This window comes from Schistocerca nitens, chromosome 8, assembly GCF_023898315.1.
Source record: "Schistocerca nitens isolate TAMUIC-IGC-003100 chromosome 8, iqSchNite1.1, whole genome shotgun sequence".
Lineage (NCBI taxonomy): Eukaryota > Metazoa > Arthropoda > Insecta > Orthoptera > Acrididae > Schistocerca > Schistocerca nitens.
This window is the reverse complement of record NC_064621.1, coordinates 200250160-200272187: the sequence shown is the minus strand read 5'-3', so window position 1 is coordinate 200272187 and position 22028 is coordinate 200250160. Positions and strand designations below refer to the sequence as shown.

Genomic DNA, 22028 nt, shown 5'->3' with positions numbered 1-22028 from the left:
ACCTCCAAAGTTTGGTATCCAAATTTTTCAAAAATAACAAACAAGGAGTGATTTATGAGAGTCTATTTTTTTCCTATAGTTAGATATCATACACTACTAGCCTCATATAGAACAAGAACACTTACAAATGTTTCCTTAATTTTTTAGGAATTTTGGAAGTTTTACAATTTTCATTTTTTGTTAAGTTGGGGGTTGGTTATCTCGGGTGGGACTGAATATAAAAATATGATTTTTGCACAGTTTGTACACCTATATGATAGCAACATACTGTAAAAATTTCAACATTGATATCTGACTGAACAAAGATATGAATTTTTGAAAATGAGGAAATAATTCACATTACTCTACAACTGATCTTATGGCTGTTGGCTGTTTAAATGGTTTATTGTTCCATTGTAATAAAATTTAACTGTGACATATATTTAGCTAACACTACCACCCAAAATTCATTTAGTTTATTTATTTTTCATAATGCAATATTAAACATTAGGAGCTTTCACTTTTGTTCTATGGTAATAAAAATGCGCGTTTACGTTTAGGTTTATTGTAAATAAAGAAGTACATTATAGCTGGGTGTGGCATTGTAGTAATAATACAAGTATTGCTGGATGTGGCATTGTTGCAGTCGGTATGTTCTGAAACCTCTGTTAGAGTGGATGTATATACTTCATCGAGTGTGTAATTTGTAATTAATTTTGAGAAATTAACTGGAATGCAATAACATGGATGAACAGTGTTCTGTTGGACAGATAGCAAGTGAAGTGTGTTACAAAACAGTTTAAGTTGCAGTTTCAAAAAACTTGAAAAATGTCAATGACTTTGATGAAGTTCACAAACTCTGTTTAAATTTCGAGTACGTTCTTCTGTAATATCAGCGTGTATCATGAGAAGAAATATATTCTGAAGTACAAGCACATTTTTGGAAGAAAGTGCTGTGATCCACTTGAAGTTCATAAAAAGTCTATTACTAAAGGTTTGAGGGAAATAAAACTTGAACATCTCTCCTTGTTATGCGAGAGTGAAACAGCTTCCCAAGTGAAACATAATATCATTCCTGGAAATAACCTGTGCCAAAATTGTTACTCAAAAATATTCGTTGTGAATCCAGAACCAGAATCATGCAACCTTGTTAATGGCATTTATATTCTTAATGAGGAAGCTGTTAGCATATTGTATTTTGCTTGTTCTAAGTTAGACGTATCTCCTGCTTCGAAAATAATACAATTAAGTAGCAGAAAACGAAATGAAGCTATTGAAAATAAGGTACAACAATTTTCAGACAAAATTAGAAAAGACTTGAAATCATGCTTTAATAATACAGATAACAACATTATTTCTAAAGAAGAAGAAAACCTACCACCAGCATCATCTGACACTGGATATTTGAGCTTAATGGAGAAATTAAAAATTAAATGTTCAGTGAAATCTAAAGAGGAAAAACCTAAAATTTTAAGTTTGCTCCCTGACTCATGGTCAAGAGGAAAAAATTGTTCATGAATTCAGCATTTCTCATCGTTTGGTTAAACTAACCCAAAAATTAGTGAATGAGCACGGCATTCTTCCAGTTTTAGGAAAGAAGAAAGGAGTAAGTATAAGAAACTATTAAAAAGATCAAACAGTTTTTTGAAGATGATGAAAACAGTACAATGTGCCCAGGTTGCAAACATAGCAAAACAGTTGTTATAAATGGAGTTAAAGTAACAAAGCAGAAACAACTAGCGCTGTCAAATTTAAATGAACTTTATGTAGCTTTCAAAAATTCTCATCCTGAATGCAAAACTGGAAGGTCAAAATTTTGTGACCTCCACCCTAATTGGTGTATTTTGGCTGAATCCTAAGAGACACACTCTGTACGTGTTTGTTTACATCGTCAAAATGTCAAACTGATTATTGTGGGTGCAAAACTCGGTGATCTTAACTACAAAGAGTCACTAGATTTAATGGTCTGTGACACTAAGTTACGACTGCATGATGAGTTTGTGTAATAAATGCCCTGGTAAGGAAACTGTTATTGAATTTTTTCACAAATATGATGAAATGCCGGACAGTATTACCTTCAAACAGTGGGTCACAACTGACAGGGCAGAAATGATAACAGTGGTTAAATCTCGGGAAGAGTACTTGAAATCTTTAATTAATAACTTACAAAAACTCAAAAGTCACCACTATGTTTCTAAAATCCAAAGTAAGTTTTTGAAGGACAAAAATTCACAACTTCATGAAACTGAATGCACAGTGCTAGCTGATTTTGCAGAAAATTTTCCATTTGTGATTCAGGATGCAATACAAGGGTACCACTGGGTCAAAAACCAGGTAACAGTGCATCTATTTATTCTCTACTTTAAAAATGAGAAAGATGAAGTTTGCAGTTCTTCAATTTGCATCCTAAGTGACTACTTGGAGCACAACACTTTGGCTGTACATGTGTTTCAAAAGTATGTAACAAATTACATAAAGAAAATTTTCCCAAGTTTGAGAAGCTGATATACTTTTCAGATGGAAGAGGTAGTCAGTAGAAGAACAAAAAGAATTTTTCAAATCAGTGCAACCACAAAGAATACTTTCAATTGGAGGCTAAATGGCACTTTTTTGGATCTTGCCATGGTAAAAATGCATGTGATGGAGTAGGAGGTACAACAAAATGAGAAGTAAGTAAAGCCAGCCTACAAAGACCAACCACAGACCAAATTCTCACAGTACAAGGCATGTATGTCTTGCAAGGATAATATCAAAGGCATTACCTATTTTCTGATCAAGAAAGAAGAAGTGGTTCTGCATATGAAAACAACACTTCAAACCAGCTTTGAAAACTGTATAGCAATAAAAGGAACAGGGCATTTCCACAAATTCCTTGGCATTGCAGAGAACTTAATTCGATGCTATGTGATGCCAGAAACCAAAATTTATGAGGATCATTGTGTCAGTAAAATTACATCTCTGTCTTTAACGTTGATTGACATAGTGACATGTGTGTATGATGGACAGTGGTGGCTTGCAGAGGTTGAAAGAATAAGTTTGGAAAACAATCATGTTTTTGTCCATTTTTGCCACCCTGCTGGCCCTAGAACATCATTCAAGAAATCTATTAGTGAAAGTTTGGGTTATTGTTGTTGTCGTCGTTGTCGTCGTCTTCAGTCCAGAGACTGGTTTGATGCAGCTCTACATGCTACTCTATCCTGTGCAAGCTGCTTCATCTCCCAGTACCTACTGCAACCTACATCCTTCTGACTCTGTTCAATGTATTCATCTCTTGGTCTCCCTCTAAAATTTTAACCCTCCACACTACCTTTCAATACTAAACTGGTGATCCCTTGATGCCTCAGAATATGCCCTACCAACCGACACCTTCTTCTAGTCAAGTTGTGCCACAAATTTCTCTTTTCTCAAATTCTATTCAATACCTCCTCATTAGTTATGTGATTTACCCATCTTATCTTCAGCATTCTTCTGTAGCACCACATTTCGAAAGCTTCTATTCTCTTCTTGTCTAAACTATTTATCGTTCACGTTTCACTTCCATACATGACTACACTCCATACAAATACTTTCAGAAACGACTTCCTGACACTTAAATCTATACTTGATGTTAAAAAAATTTCTCTTCTTCAGAAACACTTTCCTTGCCATTGCCAGTCTACATTCTATATCCTCTCTACTTCGATCATTATCAGCTATTTTGCTCCCCAAATAGCAAAATGCATTTACTACTTTAAGCGTCTCATTTCCTAATCTAATTTGACTACATTCCATTATCCTTGTTTTGCTTTGGTTGACATTCATCTTATATCCTCCTTTCAAGACATTGTCCATTCCGTTCAGCTGCTCTTCCAGGTCCTTTGCTGTCTCTGACAGAATTACAATGTCATCGGCGAACTTCAAAGTTTTTATTTCTTCTCCATGGATTTTAATTCCTACTCCGAATTTTTCTTTTGTTTCCTTTACTGCTTGCTCAATATACAGATTGAACAACATTGGGGATAGGCTACAACCCTGTCTCACTCGTCTTCCAAACCACTGCTTCCCTTCCATGCCCCTTAACTCTCACAACTGCCATCTGGTTTCTGTACAAATTGTAAATAGCATTTCGCTCCCTGTATTTTACCCCTGCCACCTTCAGACTTTGAAAGAGAGTATTCCAGTCAACGTTGTCAAAAGCTTTCTCTAAATCTACAAATGCTAGAAACGTAGGTTTGCCTTTCCTTAATCTATTTTCTAAGATAAGTCGTAGGGTCAGTATTGCCTCACATGTTCCAACATTTCTACGGAATCCAAACTGATCTTCCCCAAGGTCGGCTTCTACCAGTTTTTCCATTTGTCTGTAAAGAATACCAATGAAAAATGTTTTAAGGAAACTCCCAGTGCTTGTACTTACCACAGCAAATGGGAGGTCTTATTCTATATCACAGAAGCTGTCTGAAGAAATAAGTGTTCTTAACATTCACCACCAGGTTTAGGAACAGTCGCGTCTCAAAGGATGTTAATTGAAAATACTTATTTTAAGTATGTCAACATAAAATAAATGTTAATTTCAGTGATTTTTCCACTGTTTTTATATAATTCAGCACCTTACTTCAATAATAATTGATTATATCCCACCAATATCACACATTAATAGGCAACAGCCATAACATCAGCTGTAGAGCAATGTGAATTATCTCCTCATTTTCAAAAATTCATGACTTTGTTCATAGTCAGATATCAATGTTGAAATTTTTACAGAATGTTGCTATCATGTAGGTGTACACACTGTGCAAAAATCATTTTTATATTCAGTCCCACCCGAGATAACTAACCCCAAACTTTACAAAAACTGAAAATTTTCGAATTCCAAAAATCCCTAAAAAATTAAGGAAACATTTGTAAGTGTTCTTGCTCATTTGTGGCTAGTAGTGTACGCTATCTAGCTATAGGAAAAAGTAGCCTCTCATAAATCACTCCTTGTTTGTTATTTTTGGGCCTAAAAAGTGAATTTTTGAAAATTTGGATACCAAACTTTGGAGGTCATTTTGACTGGTTACTTTTTAATTTACGGTATTTTTTTGTAATAGACAAAGTTTTAGAGGACACTTTTCAAAACAATCATGTCAACTGCAATGCTGTAACTTAACCCAGTGCAGAGATATTCACATTTTTGCTTACATCTCTAAACTGAAACATCGTGCCCATTCAGTAAAGGTGAAACGTAAAATTTTTTTAAAAACTGTTTTGAACTTCTCAATTATAGAGTAGTCACATATAAAAAATTGAAATATTTAAAAATGGACAAGCAACCAAATTAATTTTTGTTGGACCACTTCATTTGGATTGATCCAGATCCAGACAAATCCTCCAATGACATATGAGGAACAGGGTGACGAGACTGCATGAGGATTTGACAAGAACTGAAGACGACATAGGTCATAGTGAAGAGAGACCAGATAAACTACAACTCCGAACTTAGGTCGTCGTCGTAGGACGTGAATCCCCTTATCAGGAATATGGGTGTAGTAGTCTGAGTGTACAAGCAACTGTAAGACAAATATTGCATAATTCAGTAGCAATGTTGCATCTGATCTGTAAAGGAGGAATGTCATCCTCTGCTAGGAGACTGACCACAAAGCTCATCCAAAAGGCACCAGTCGCAAGTCAGATTCCATACTGGTGCACTGGATCAAGTCCCATTAACACCTAAGGTGCTGTTGATCCGTCAGTCAACCTCCCATAACCCAGTCAAAGTAGAAAGAGAGGTTTGTCAGGATGAAGACACTCAAAGTGGTCCGCTACACAGGAAGTTTGAGCACGGTGTGTCAAGTTCCAACTGGCACCTTTTTAAGTGGGTGAATACGTAGCAGCTGTGCCAACTGGTCATCAAATTGACGTACCAAAAAGTGAGGTTACTCTACCACATTTGGTAGTGCAATATCAATACTTTTCTGATGGCAGAAGTGCGTAACGTGTTTTGGCAGTGGAACAGTGGAAACAACTGATGTGAGCCAACAACTGTTTTTCCATACGGCACCCTGTAGCTAGCACTCAGCACTCGTGGTTCAAAACTGCAGTAAATATGAAAGGCATCTAAATGCAGGAACAGTGGGACTATAGGCCCTCCATTCTCCCATGTATTAAAGATACTACAGTGTGGGCAGACTAGCACTAAATAACTGGAGAAATAGAAAGGCTATCAGTTTTTCTTGTTGACCGTACCTCCCACAATCTGAACTGAAAATTAGACAGAAGACCCAGTTACTGATTCAACATTTGTTGAGTTACCTTTCTCACAACTTTCCCAATAAACTGAAGTTGCACTTTGCAACTTTACATCTAGACATTTAATTTACATGACTGTGCCAAGCACTAATACTGTATTTGAACATTACAGAATTGTCTTTCCTATTCATATGTACTATCTTACATCTGTACTGTATCATCCTGCAGTGACTCAAAAGACGACACTTTCCTGTACACTACAGCGTCATCTGCAGACAGTCACAGATTACTGCTCAGCCTGCGAGTCAGATAATTTATGTGCACAGAGAATAAGTCCTATCACACTTCCCTAGGGTACACATTACAATACCCTTGTCTCTGATGAGAGTTTGACATCAAAGGAGGAAGAGATTAGTGTTTAGCATCCCATCGACAATGAGGTCATTAGGGATGCAGCACAACCTCGGATTATGGAAGGATGGAGAAGGAAAGTGAGCAGCAGAACTCTTTCAAAAGAACCCACCCGGCATTTGCCTTATGTGATTCAGAAAAATGATGGAAAATCTAAATCTGGATGGCCTGATGTGGGTTTAAACCACCATCCTCCCGAACGCAAGTTCAGTGTGCCAACCTGCACTACCCCGCTCAGTGCTACCCATCAAGGACAACACGCTGGTTTCAAATACTTAAGTAGTATTCAATCCAGGAAATCCCAAGTTCAAATCGCGGTCCGGTCCCCTCTTTCACTCATTGTCGCTGATTCCGCTCGATGTCCTGATGCAGCTGACACCAATCATCCCGCTTCAAAATATCTCGTTACATTTGGACTCAGAATATGTAGCAAGATTTTAAAACAAATCGATGTCAAGGACGTTGGGTGGTAGTTTTGTGGATCACTTCCACTACCCTTCTTGTATAAGGGTGTGATCTGTGCCTTTTCTAAAAACTGGGCATGGTTTTTTGTTCAACATATCTACGATAGATTATAGTCGAGAAGAGAGGCTAACTCAGCTCCAAATTCAGTAGAGAATCTGACAGGGATTCCATCGCGTCCTGGAGCTTTAAAACGACCTACAATCCAACAAGTCTGTCAGTGGATAAAACAATCGTGATCTAGAATAAGACCAGACATTACTGTTAAATCCGTCAAGAGGAGTGGCATATGTAACGCTCTCGATGGCAGTGCTGACCATCTTATATATGAAGAGGACAACAATGACAAAGAAGAGCAAGAGCAGATCAGTGTTTAACGTCCTGTCGACAACGAGGTCATTAGAGACGAAGCAGAAGCTCAGGTTAGGGAAGAATGGGGAAGGAAATCAGCCATGGCCTTTTAGAGGAACAATCCCGGCATTTGCCTGAAGCGATCTAGGGAAATCACGGAAAACCTAAATCAAGATGGCTGGACACAGGTTTGAACCGTCATCCACCCAAATGCGAGTACAGTGTGCTAACCACTGCGCCACCTAGCTCAATCAAAGACGAGCAAGAAGAAATGGGGGAGGAGGAGGAGGAAGAAGAAAGTTCAGATGATTTTCAGCAATTTTAAAAGCCACTTTGGTTTTATAAACTAAGTTTTTTTTTTTTTTAATCTGACTTTGCAAACTAATAAAAATGGTAAAAATGGTTTTTTTTTTAATTGCTTAAAAATTAGAAGTGCATTTTATAGTCTGTAGCGTCTTATAGTCCGTAAGATACGGTACCATTCCAGTCGAAAGTCTGCTAACTCCCACCACGGGGGAAGCCTTTTCACATGAATCACCAGCATACAAATGACTGCTCTGCCAATGCACTGCCCTTTTACACCTTATATAAGCGATATTACCGCCATCTGTATATGTGTATATCACTAACTAATGTCACCTCAATGTACCTGCATGATCCTCCTGTGTGAATGATTTTTTTAAAACACAAATTCAAAGCTTTAGCTTTCCTTTTGCTGTCTTCTACTGCCGCACCAGACTGACGACAAGTGACTGAATAGAAGCCTTCAACCTGCTCAGCATTTTACATAGGGCTAGAATTTTCTCAGGTTCTTGGCAAGACCATTCACTAACATATGACAGTAGAAGTTGTTTGCTTAACATATCAATCTTTTTCTAAACGCACAAATTTCTGTTAAATTTTGCCTGCCAACAGTTTTTTGGACAGGGTGCAGAAATTCCAGCTTCCTTAGCATTTTCCAAGTTTTGTTATTAAATAACATTGGGTCTTTTCTGATCTTCATTCACTTACTCAGTATATACTTCTCCAGAGTGCAACTGACAATGAGTTCAAACTCTGCCAGTAACGACTGTCCATTTATCATATTTGAATTAAAAAGTACCCATTCATTGGTGAAGTAGGGTGCCACCAATTGCTCATCTGCTACTTCCAGTGTAAAAACTTTCCTAGAACACTTGACAGATTCATTAACTTTGGTAACCATCGTCTATTTGGTAACATTTGAGCCAGTAATCTGCGTCTCTATATTGACACTGTCAATAAGGTCACCCCTGTTTCTAGCTACAGAGCCTGAAATATTTCCATTGCACCTGGGTTGTCTAACTGGCTGTTCACAACAGTTTTCGGAAAATACGGTTGGCTGGTTTAAAAGAGGGGGGTGGGGGCGGGGACAAAATGCGAGATTATTGGCCCCTTGTTCCCAGTAAAATAATTACACAAGGGAAAGAAGAAAAGAAAGGAGACATACACCACAATAACAGGAGAAAGGAAGAACCAAAAGAACGATGAGAAGCAAGAAACTGAAGAGATAAAAAGAAGAGAGCAGATGATCACTGCTGGCCGGCCACGAGAATAAAAAGGAAAAGCCAGGCACTCTGCGACACATTAAAACATCCACCCAAAAAGCATTAGAAGTGGAGGACACAAAGGGACAAACAACATGCGCTAAAACTTATATCGAATGATAAAATCCACCATCACATATAAAACGTAAAACTAAATTAGCCAATGAGGTGTTGTCAGCTAAAATTAATGGCAACACGTCCAATAACTGAAGAGTATGTCACAGGGAGCTAAAGAAGGACAGCTCACCAAGATATGGGCTGCTGTCAGCCAGGTGCCATACAGACACTGAGGTGGGTCATCACGGCGCGGGAGGTAGCCGTGTGTCACCCAAGTGTGGCCAATGCAGAGCTGGCAGAGAACCACAGAGTCCCTGAAAGAGGCCTACATGGAGGACTGATACACATTCTTAGTCTCCTTAACAGCACACAGTTTGTTGTGCGTGCTGAGGTTATGCCATTTTGTCTACCAAAGCTGCAAAACTGTGTGGCGTAGTACTGAACGCAGGTCAGTTGCAGAGAAGCCAATCTCCATAAGCAGTTTCCATGTAGCGTGTTTGGCCAGCCATCAGCAAGTTCATTGCCTGGGATTCCAACGGGACCTAGGGTCCAGACAAACACCACTTAATGACTGGAGTGTTCCAGGACATAGATGGACTCCTAGACGGTTGCTACGAAAGGATGACAAGGGTAGCAGTGGTCAATAGCTTGTAGGCTGCTCAAGGAGTCAGTACACAGAAGAAACGACTCCCCAGGGCATGAACGGATGTGCTCGAGAGCACGAGATACAGCCACCAGCTCGGCAGTGAAAACACTGCAGCAACGGACATATGCAAAGCCGACGTGAGCATCAGCCATCAAGCCATCAGTGTAAACCATTTTGTGGCCTCGGTACATGTCAAGAATCAAGAGGAAGTGGCAGCTGAGAGCCGCAGGGTTAACTGAGTCCTTAGGCGGCCTAGGCGTACACCATGGAGGTGAATGTGAATGGACCTCAAGTATACATGGTAAAGGCAAGGACTCAAGTTCGTAAAGAAGGGATTGAACACGAACCGCAATGGGAAGCCCTGACCTAGAACGCCGATGCGGGAGATGAACCGCCTTGCCACATTATACAAGTGGGGTCTCAGAGGCCCGCTCCCGATTTTTATCCATAATTTCCTGTCACTTCGTACTTTTAGTGTCCAAGTTGGTGCCTCCCATTGTTCCCCCCATATCCACGAGAATGGGGTCCCGCAGGGCTCTGTATTGAGTGTCTCTATTTTTAGTGGCCATTAATGGTCTAGCAGCAGCTGTAGGGCCGTCTGTCTCACCTTCTCTGTATGCAGATGACTTCTGCATTTCGTACTGCTCCACCAGTACTAGTGTTGCTGAGCAGCACCTACAGGGAGCCATCCATGAGGCGCAGTCATGAGCTCTAGCCCACGTTTTCCAGTTTTCGGCCACAAAGTCTTGTGTTATGCGTCATACCGTTCATCCAGAACCAGAACTTTGCCTTAACGATGATCCACTCACTGTAGTGGAGACATATCGACTCTTAGGACTGGTTTTCGATGCCCAATTGACTTAGCTTCCTCACCTTCGGCATCTTAAGCAGAAGTGCTGGCAGCACCTCAATGCCCTCTGGCAGCACCTCAATGCCCTCTGGCAGCACCTCAATGCCCTCTGCTGCCTGAGCAACACCAGCTGGGGTGCAGATCGCTCTACGCTGCTCCAGCTCTACTCAGCCCTTGTTCAATCCCGTCTTGACTATGGAGTCTGGTTTATGGTTTGGCGGTGCCCTCAGCATTGTGTTTACTCGACCCACTGCACCACTGTGGCATTCGTCTAGTGACAGAAGCTTTTAGGGTGAGTCCGGTAACCAGTGTCCTCGTGGAGGATGGAGTCTCTCCATTGCAGGTTAGGTGAGCACAGCTGCTGGCCAGTTATGTTGCACACATCCGTAGTTCTCCTGCACATCTGAATCACCATCACAGAAAGGATAGTAGAAGTGATCCGCCAAACTACTGTCCAATATGCTTGACATCAATTTGTTGTAGAATCTCACAACATATTTTGGACTATCTTGAACAGAATAACCTCTTCCATGCCAAAAAGCATGGGCTTCGAAAGCATCGATCACAAGAAACTGAATTCACACTTTTCTCACATGACATATTGAAAGCTTTGGATTAAGGCAGACAGGTAGATGCAGTGTCTCTCAAATTCTGGAAAGCAGTTGACCCAGTGCCACACCTATGCTTGTTTCAAAAGTATGAGCATATATTAATTCTACAACTGCTTCCGCCGTTTTGCAGTAGACAGCATTAGTGGAAAGTAGTGGCGCAAGTCATAGGTTAGAAGTGTCATACAGTAAGCTTAGGCATTTGGGAACATACCGCAATCAGAATATTAGTTGATTTTTTATTGCATCTTAAAGTTATTCTTGGCTAAATATGTAAACTTATGAGCCCAATTCTCGTCATCTGCGGGAGGTTTTAATTTTCTGCTTTGATATGAAGAAATCTGCAGCTGAGTCTAATAAAAAGCTGGGTAAGACCTACGATGAGACACCTGATAGTGACAGAACTTTGCAGAAAATGGTTTCCATGCTTCAAGAATGGTGATTTTGACACTGAAGACTGGCATGGTCGTGAAAGAGAGAAAGCTTTCGATGCTACTGCAACTGACAAGAACAATCACAGGAGATCATTATCAAAAGTAACTGATGGGTTTGAGCCGAGCAGTGAAAGACAAATGGCCACAGTACAATGATATACATAAAAAGGTGATTTTTACAGCATGACAGTGCTCGACCTCATGTCACAAAACCCGCCAAAACATACATGGAAATGTTGGCACACAACCTGGCTGCCCAGCACTTCCTGTCATATGAACAATTGTAAAATTGGATTGATGCATGGATCTTCTCGCAAGACACCCAGTTCATCCGCCGCGCGATTCGTATGCTGCCCAAAAGGTGGGAGAAAGTAGTGGCCAGTGATGGCCAACACTGAAACTTAAATTTTTTGTAAGATGCTCACAATAAAAAGCCTATAACTTTGAGAAAAAACAGCGGAAGCAAAGTTGTAGCCCCAGTGGCATATCACGCGAAATTAGTGATTGGATAGAGGATGTTTTGATAGGGAGGACACAGCATGTTATCTTGGTTGGAGAGTCATCATCAGATGTAGAAGTAACTACTGGTGTGACACAGGGAAGTGTGTTGGGACTCTTGCTGTTCATGTTGTATATTAATGACCTGGTACACAACATTACCAGTAACCTCTGACTTTTTGCAGATGATACAGTTATCTATAAGAAGTACTGTCTGTAAGAACCTACATAAATATTCAGTCAGATCTTGATAAGATTTCAAACTTGTTTTAAATGTTCAAAAGTGTAAAATTTTGCACTTCATAAACCAAATAAACATAGTATCATGTATCTTCAATGAGTCACTGCTGGAATCTGCCAATTCACAATTTTTTTAGTTGAATGAAACAACCAAATGAAATTAGTCTCTGCAGCGATGTCAGCTATATGTTTGCGTGCTTTTACTCAGTATGAGACAATTTACTGAAACAAGTCTCTGTCATTTGTTGCCGTTATATGAATGTTTTCACTCACTCATCATGTTGTGAGACAACCAACTGAAACAAGTCTCCGTCGGCTGTGGCAATTATATGACTGCTCTCACTCACTCATTCACTGGGTTTCAGTGGTTTCGCTAACTGCGAGACAACCTACTGAAACAAGTCTACATCGAATGTGGCCGTTATATGAATGTACCCACTCACACACCATGTTTGAGTGACTTTACTTACACATATTTCTGCCTTTTTGGTTATACATGGACCTTGACTAGGGTTGGCAACTTTTTTTGAGACAAAGTATCTTATTTCAAAGAGATGTGGACGAAAAGTATATTTCTAAAATTAAAGTATATTCAAAAGGTATGTATTTACTTACAAAAATACTAATTTTTAGATCTTGTGGCATTAAATAACAATTTTTTGTTGGTTTTAGAAGTTCAATATCTGGTGCTGCACTGAAGATTTGTGTACATATAAATGAACAATCACTTCGCAACACATTTTTATTAAGTTTGTTTCTTGTCTCTCCCCCTCCCCCCCTTTTTTGTGCAAATTTTGCAACTTATTTTAAACCAGCTTCTCAATAAGCTGGAGGCTTGAAACTTTCAACACAGCTCAGAACTGGACGACACAGTAATTTAACTCACTTTCGTGTCTGGTATGTGGAAGAGGGTACTGTGTCTTTCAGTCTGTTCAGTACAACTTTTGCTATTGATTTTAAACTAGCTTCCCTATAAACTAAAGACTTAAAATTTTCAAATTAACCCATAAGTGGATGACAATACAATTTCTTTTCTGGTGTGTGGTGAAGAGTAGGTACTTGGTGTAAGAACTGGATGATACTGCATTATTAACTTCCTTCCAAGTCTGGTGTGAAGCGGAGAGTACTTTGTGTTTCGGTCTGTCTCTGTCCGCTACAAATTTTGCAATTGATTTTAACACTAAGAACCAAACCCGTAAAATTTACGGGCCTAGGATCGCGCAAAAATCACCAGACCCATAAAATTTACGGGCCGCTACATTTAATTTAATGCAAAACACTGCAACATTATTTCTACAGGTTTGGCCAATGTTACACTTTTTACAGATGTTTAGTAACAAAATGCGTCCATAGATGGCACAGCAGTGTTGCGTACAGCACTGTAATTCATGTTAAAACTTATCTCTGCGTTCTCAGTCTTCCTTAAGTCGTCATGTTATTTCATATTTGTAATCATGTCTCGGAGAGGGGGGGGGGCGCGTTGTTATCAGACGCAGATATCGCTGATTTGATTAATAATAGAGGCACTCTGGATAATGTAGAGAGTGATTCTGAATACAATGGTGTGTTTGAAGGTACGTATTCCCGAATTTTCAACGACATATGACTCCTTGTAATTGTGCAGTACACACATTTCTGCTGAACACATCTTCTGTAAGAGATATATGTAGTTACATATAAAGTGATATTCCTTTTAGAGAGCGAGATTGGCGACAGCTTGTCTTCATATGCAGACGCAAATGATGTTGACGGTGTTATTTCAAATCCAGCTGATGGATTCATCCAAATAATATAAATCTTAATCACATAGGCAGAGCGATTGCAAATGTTAATGCTAAATGGCTTGGTCTAGTAAAAATGTAAGGGAATAGTCCTATAAAATTATTGAATAGTATTATAATTAAGATCGAGATAAAGATTAATGTTGTTCCATTAAATGATTTTGGTCCTAGTAATGTTTTAAATTCGTTGTGTAAAGTTAAGATGTTGACTGGACTGAATTTGACACCTACCGACCTCTGCCTGTCAACACTACACCAAGGAAGAGTCTAGTGAATATTGATGACTCAAATTCTGTACTGGATTGCAGTAAAGTGTTCCTTACCGACAGTGATGTAAAAGAACTGAAGATACAAATTTGTATGCATCACAGGCAATCCAGAAGAAAAGAAGAGGAAATAACATCAAGCCTAATTCAGTTTTGAGTTCCTGGAAGCCAGTGACTACAAGTGAGATGAGGCGTTTCTTGGGTGTGCTTTTCCACATGTGTATTTCAAGAAAGCCAAAAATTGTAGACCACTGGAGCACTAATCCTGTCCCCAAGTTATGAGTCATTTGCATTTTATTCAGATACTGTCGTGCTTGCATCTTGTTGACAATTCTGAACAGAAAAAACCAGGTGACGATGGCTTTCAACCACTTTAAGTTTTACCTTATTACAAGAATTTGAAGGAGCGATGTATCCAGGCATATGTATCCAGGCATATCACCCCCCAGAAAAACTGACAACCGATGAAGGCATATGTCTATTTCGAGATCATGTGAGCTTCCGTGTTTACATGCAAAATAAGCCTCATAAGTATGGACTGAAGGTTTACGCTGTTGCTGAAGCCAGTAGTGGCTATGCTGTAAACTTTGAAGTTCATGCTGGTAAGCACATTTTTACAATTCTACGCCCACTGTTGTATTGTGATTGTTGTCTGATGGCCACTTGCTGAATAAAGGTCATACTGTGTATTTAGACCAATTCTATTCCAGTCCAGAGCGTTTTCAACGACTGGCTGACAAAGGTACTAGAGTTGTTGGTACTGTGAACAAATGTAGGAAAGGATAACCTAAAGATTTAGTATCAAATAAGCTGAGAAAGGGCGAAATGTCTTTTCGGTGTTAAGATAATGTATTAGCAATGAAGTGGAAGGATAAGAGGGACACGTATGCATTGTCTACAAGGCATCAGGCCACATCTGGTACGCATACTAAGAAAAATGGGTCTGTAGTAATGAAACCACTTCAGGTACTGGATTACAATCTGAATAAAATTGGAGTGGATATCAGAGACCAGCACCTGCAGTACAATCCATTCCAGCACAGAACAGTGCAATGGTGGCGAAAATTATATTTCCAACTGCTGCTGATAGGAGTATCAAATGCTTTTTGGCTCTACAATACAGTGCACAACAAGAAACTAACAATAATGGACTTCATAACAGTGCTTGCAGCTCAGCTTGTTGAAGATGATACATTTTAAGTCAGGAATGAAGGAACTGTAGGTCGACTAACAAAGAGATATTTTTTTGCAGCACATACTTGTGTGTGTCACGTGTGCAGTTCCAGGAGTAAGAAAGAGAATGGCAAAGCTTCACACAAAGACACACGGTATGAATGTGAACAGTGTGGTGTTTCAGTCTGGCTGGAACCTTGCTTCAAAATTTCCCCCACTAAAAAACAATATGATTCTGTGTGAAATTTGTATGCAATTATTGTAGGCTGACAGAAAGATGTTACGTAGTGCTATAATATCAGTTAAAAATAAATAACAATTGCATTCTCTTATCCGTATGACTTTTCTAAATTCTTAAAAACACCTATGTGATTTCTATAACTGTACCTTAAAGCTGTGCATTCCAAAGTAGTTTCTTTTGCACAGAATTAAAGACGAAAAGTGCAGCTTCAAAATGGTACCAAATTTGCCACAATCCAAAAAGTAGATTCGATGCAGTGATTTTCTAAACACTGACAAAATTGCCTGGTTTCTAGGGACGGGTACATAAAATAGGTCTGGTACAGAGGGTTCAAACTAACTTTCCTTTAAGTTAAGACTTAAAACTTCACTCAGAACTGGATGACAATGCAATATTAACTCTTTGTCTCTTCTGTTTTTGTGTAGCGGAGAGTAAGTACTTAGTGTACCACTACTAATTCCCTGTTTTCTTGTTCCAGTCACTAATGTTTTACAGTTAAGAACGATAGCTGCTAAGCTTCCCTGTGAGCTTGATTCTCTCTCATTTCTACATTTGTGGTATTTTTGCAAGATACACCTATGAGGAAGCAATATATTGGTAGACTCAGTTTAAGAGAAACCAAAATAAACCTGGAGTTTACCACATGTCTCTGTTGTAATCTCACCAAAATGTTTTAAACCAGTTGAAAAAATTCACAGACACGAGACTACAGGGCAGAAAATAACTAAGTAGAGAAACTTTTTAATGTTAAGCAGTTTTAAAATGGACTAAATAATATTAAATAATCTCTCCTAGCCCCATACAAATTTATAATGTCATAGCGTAAAACTGAAAACATCAAGGGCATGTATGTAGCTGCTGACGTAATTTTCTATAAAAAATATTTACTTTCCACACAAATAAATGGCTAAATATTCCAAATAATTTTGCATTTGTGGACATCACTGCCCATTGCCTATAACAAAATGCAAACTGTCTCTAAAATGAGACAAGACTCCTTTCTTTTCCACATATCATTAAGGGATCCAATGCACTCATCTTCACATCCCCTATCAGAGATACAATACATCCAGATTTCCCTGGATTGGTCCTAACTTTCAAAATGTCCAGCGGCATGCCGAAGGGATTTTTATACAACTGTCCAGGGTAAACTTGCACCTTTCTACGTGTCTGTGGAAATTTGATTGACTGGAAATAGACTGTAATAAACCTGAGTTACAATTCACTAAAGGAAGACAAAACCATAGTGTGTTTCTTCATTTTCATCAGTTAAAACTGCAGTGGCAAACATGCTTATGTGCTCTCCTATACACATATGGTGTGTTCCAAAATGATCTTTACAACTTTGATCTTTTATATTTTAGAAATGGGAATAGGTAGAAAGGTGCAGTTTTCAGCATAATGTTCACACAACATACATCCGATTTTTTCCCCTTATTTTTCCATGTTTGTTATTGAGTGGCCACTCGCCCACAGTTGGCACAATGTGTGGAATGGTTGGTAAGACCAGATCCAACACCAAGGTCCTGCGGAACCCCATTACATTTTTTCTTTGGGTGAGACTTGTGAGCCTGCATTCAATTTGGCTTTTTCATCATAGAAAATCATTCATATTTCCCAAAAAATAAAATTCACCGACAATCTTAAAATTAATCACAGATAAAAGAGAACTGTAAAAGAACATAAACAGACAATTCGAAAAAAAAGTTTAAGAATTTTTTTTGAAACGAGAACTCCACAACACCTACACTATTTACTTAGTGCTTTGGTCACTACAGGTTTCATGGCCAAAGTTTAATTAGCAAGCATTCATGTTCAGTGAAGTCTGCAAATCTTAAATTGCGCTACTTGGCACAACATGAATCAGTTCACATTTTGACCACTGAGGAGACTTTATGAATATGATACAATTCATGTATGTAGCATGTAGGACAACAACCTGTTGTCTTTGATGAGTTCAAACACATGACAACATGGTTTCACCCCCGAAACTAGTACATACAAAATAAATGAATCAATAGCGTACCTCTAGAAGAGTTATTGCCAAAAATAACGTATCACCAATGGATCTAAATAAGTTATCTACATAAAAAAAGAACGATTATGAAAGCAGAAGACATTTAACACATCTGGAAAAAGAAAACTAGGCGGAGGATTGCCCAATGTAGTACATAAACTTGAGCAACTGACAGTAACGAAATACCGCATGCTATTAGAATAGCACCTGCTGTCTTGCTCATAGTGGTATTAAATGAAAATGAATGACGGTAAGGTCTGTTGGTGGTAATTATTACGTGCTCTTCCACCTTGTCACAGTTCATACTATCTAGAATTAACTTGGAAAAGCCCACAATTTTCAAAACAATTGATATGAGGATATATGGTGTCAAAACTACTGATTTCCAAATGATATAATAATAATGCTTCATTATGACGTAAAGAATGCTACAGGTTGAAAAACTTATTACACGTATTGTTCACGTACAGACTTGTTGGCATCCTTGTTGATTCCCTAAGACAAGAGACGACAATAAACTCAGCTCATTACAGGCATACAGTATGTCTTTGAAAAATATTTTAAGTAGGATCCACAATGATAAGCAGAATGTGTTGTCACAACATGAAAGCATGCCACACACTTCGTGCACTGTCACACACAAGGGAAATACGGAAGCGTACGATCCCGCCCGTCTGCTTTGACCCATGACGTCACAAATATGGCGGAAATGACCATAAACCACGATTCCAATATGACGCATATAAAGTCGTTAGGGTGAAGTGGGGTAAGTGTAACCATGGGGTTAGTGTAACCAAGGATAGTGCCTTGAAGAATCTGTATTTTTACCTCTGACCTATCACACATGTAAATTTACTCCTTTCCTTGTTATATTTAACCATAAGTTGTCAAATCTGACATAAATTGGTAATTAACTTTTGGACTTGAATTGACGTCTACATTTTCACTCTGCAAGAGAGTGACATGCTAAGAATTTGGTGGTCTGTCATTTTTGCAGTTTTAAAGATAACTGCACAATTTTTTGGTTACAAACTAACTTTTGCATGATAATTTCAAATATGAGATTCGTTTTACTCTACTGATAAAGCTCTTGATATGCCAGGCATGGTTACACTTACCCCAACTTTTTCCCATGTGGGGCAAGTGTAACCAATCGGCTGGGGCAAGTGTAACCAGGAGGGTTACACTCGCCCCAAACAAACTTACCGGAACATATTTATTTATTTAAGCCGTAACCCTGTTTTTGCCATCACACTAGATCAACTAAACTGGCCTTCCTGTGTGTGAAATCTACTTGGGACCAAAAGTTAACTCATCACCAGAGACATCATCAAGGGCTAAAAATTAGCAAACGTGACTTTTCCAATCTCCTCACTGCTGTATGGAATGAAACACCACCTGAATTGTTGAAAAGTGGTTTTCAAAAAGCAGGAATATTCCCTTACAGTAGAGAAGTAATTGATAAAACTAAATATGATCCGGAGGCATATAAAAGATATGTAGCTCATACCAAATCTTTGGCAGAAACAAATCCATTGCCAGCTCACGATAATGCAGCCATAGACTGTGTGGAAGCTACGTCTCTAACAGAAAGTACTCAGATTTTGCTGAACAACCTCCAGAATTTTATAGGCCTACATCTACTGAGCCCTGTAGTTCTCCCAGTACCAGAGTTCTTTCTCAACCATTCCCAAGCTAACCAATGTTTCATTATGTTCTGGAACTTCTGATTTGTCATTTGAAAGGTTATTATTGGAAACAGTCCAACAGTGTAGTCCCACAGGTAAAACAAAGAAGAAAAGGAGTGCACCAGGAGCTGAAGTTATCACTTTTCAAGATGCCATCTATAAAGAAAAAGATTTTAAAGGAAACAAGAATAATAAGGAGAAAGCAAACCAAAAAAGCATTATCGGCATAAAAAGGGTTTGGTAATGAAAAGTAAATCTTCCAAACAAGGTGCTGTTACTTTATCTGAAATGGTATCTCAGAATGTTGTGGAAAAAAAATCCCTGATTGCTCATGTGGGTAACAAGAAAAAAAAGACTGGAAGTTCAATCAACAAGTGAAGAAAGTGAAACTGAAGGAGGCCTATCTTTAATATGTAGTGATGAAGATGATAACAATGGATGATCTCAAGAAAGAAATGATAAGCTGTGAAGAAGAAGAAGAAAATGAAAGAGGCAAACTTTTTTGAAGCCAAAGATAAAATTACAGTTGGAAAGTATGTTCTGGTAGCTTTTGCAACAAAATGTAAGAAAGTTCATTTTATTGGCCAAGTTACCAAAATTATTGATTTAGGTGATCCAGAAGTGATTTTCCTCGGATGCAAAAATAAGACAAAGCATGGCACTACATTCTATTGGCCTGATAGAAGAGATGAGATGCAAGTTCCCTCCTCTGATGTCATTTCAGTGCTGCCTGAGCCTACTTTGGGTCACAAGGGAGACCTGACATTTGGTGTTACATTTGATTCATACAACATTCAGTGACTAAATAATAGTTAGGGCCTAAGTATGAATATAATAAGTTGAATTAGGGCAGTTTAGCATTAAATACAAATTGCCAACAACTTTAGTTCAATTACCGTGAAAAATAATAGAAAGTGACTTATAAAGTGATCTTTTCTTTTCTCTTGAGACTAGATATTTTATTATTTTTGTTAAATTGCCTACTGAAGAAAAAAATATTACTTTTGTAGAATGTAAACTAATAAATTAATGGCCTAAAACAAAAATAAATCGTCTATGATGCGTTCTGTTTCAGTGCTTTATGGTTTAGGCTAACACTTATTTTTTAGTTTAGCTAACATTTTCTGAGTATTTCATAATATACAAAGAGGCGTGTGCAAAAAAGTTCATATCTTGAGTAAAATTTAAGATATTTTAATGATTTAAAAAATCCTCAAATTCAGTAAAAATTGGGTAATCAGGTCACTTACCCCAAGTCTCTTTTACAATGCTCTTTATGGGTACAACAATGCGAGGTTACACTTGCCCCGAACCATGGGGGCAAGTGTAACCTCACAACACAAAATTTTGAAAACAATTATTTGACCATATAATTTTATCTTTCAAAAACAAAATGTATATTGTTTAAAAGTCAATAAGTCAAACTTTAAGCATGAGAAATTTCAAAATCATATCTTCAATAACAAGTTAGCAATTTGGTATCAAAGTTGAACTATGCCAAAATGTGGTTACACTTACCCCACTTCACCCTACGTACACATAATGAGGACGAAAATACATCAAAAAACAAACACACACACTTTCCACAAAAAGCCTAATGACACTAATGGGACAAGTGCGGGAAATGGGGTGTTTTTGGGTGGGGGCAAACTAAATATAAGCGAATTTAGACACCCACCCCCATAATTAAAAAACCACGACATTGTAAAACTCTCCAGGTACCACTAAACACAATATCATCTGGAATCGGATACTTCCCTTGACCTATATAGGTCAACAGCAGCTCCCGATCCCATGAATTAGGATCAAACACTTCCCTTGGCCTATATAGCTCAGAATCGTCTCCTGATACCAATACCAACATACACAGCCACACATTGGGATCGAACACTTCCCTTGATCTGCACACTGTTAATTTTATCCGTCATATCCATTCCTGAGCACAAACAACAACCGATTATTTCACTAAAATTACCACACGACGTACAGTGAACAACATTAAACTAACCTTCACACAAAATCGTTAACTCACTGAAACGAATTCCACTACAAACACAGCCGACACTCAAACAGTTCTGGATAATGAGCAAAAGCAAACTGAGCCCATTACACCACACAAACAAAAACCCTGAACATATCACCAGACAGCCCAACAAACCACAACACGACGACATCTACAAAAACGCCACACTCACAAACCAAACTCCGCGCCATCATGGTGTCTCACACGACAACACCCTTACGTCACAGGTCAAAGCCGACGCGTGGGATCGGACGCGTCTGTCGGCACCACACAAGCTACAGAAGTTGCAAATTTACATATTAATTCATCCATTATGCATTCTAAACCAGGTAATCTGGACATGCGAATGTGAAAACTGATATAACTCTTTTGTGACTCCATTGCTGAAAAGTTTAGTATTGTGAAAAGTATACAGTTAGTTATCTGTGGCTGTGTTCAAAACTGGCTTCTACAATCCAAGGAACAATGTAATGATATGTTCCGTGCTTTATTAAATTATTCACAGCCTATGTGTAATGTTTATATATGTAT

General features: G+C 38.5%; 1 protein-coding gene across 1 annotated transcript in view; it reads right to left on the bottom strand.

Moving 5' to 3' along the window:
* Window positions 1-22028, bottom strand: part of LOC126198716 (B-box type zinc finger protein ncl-1-like) — a 154814-nt gene that overhangs the window by 131123 nt on the left and 1663 nt on the right. The gene's annotated exons all lie outside the window — the stretch shown is intronic.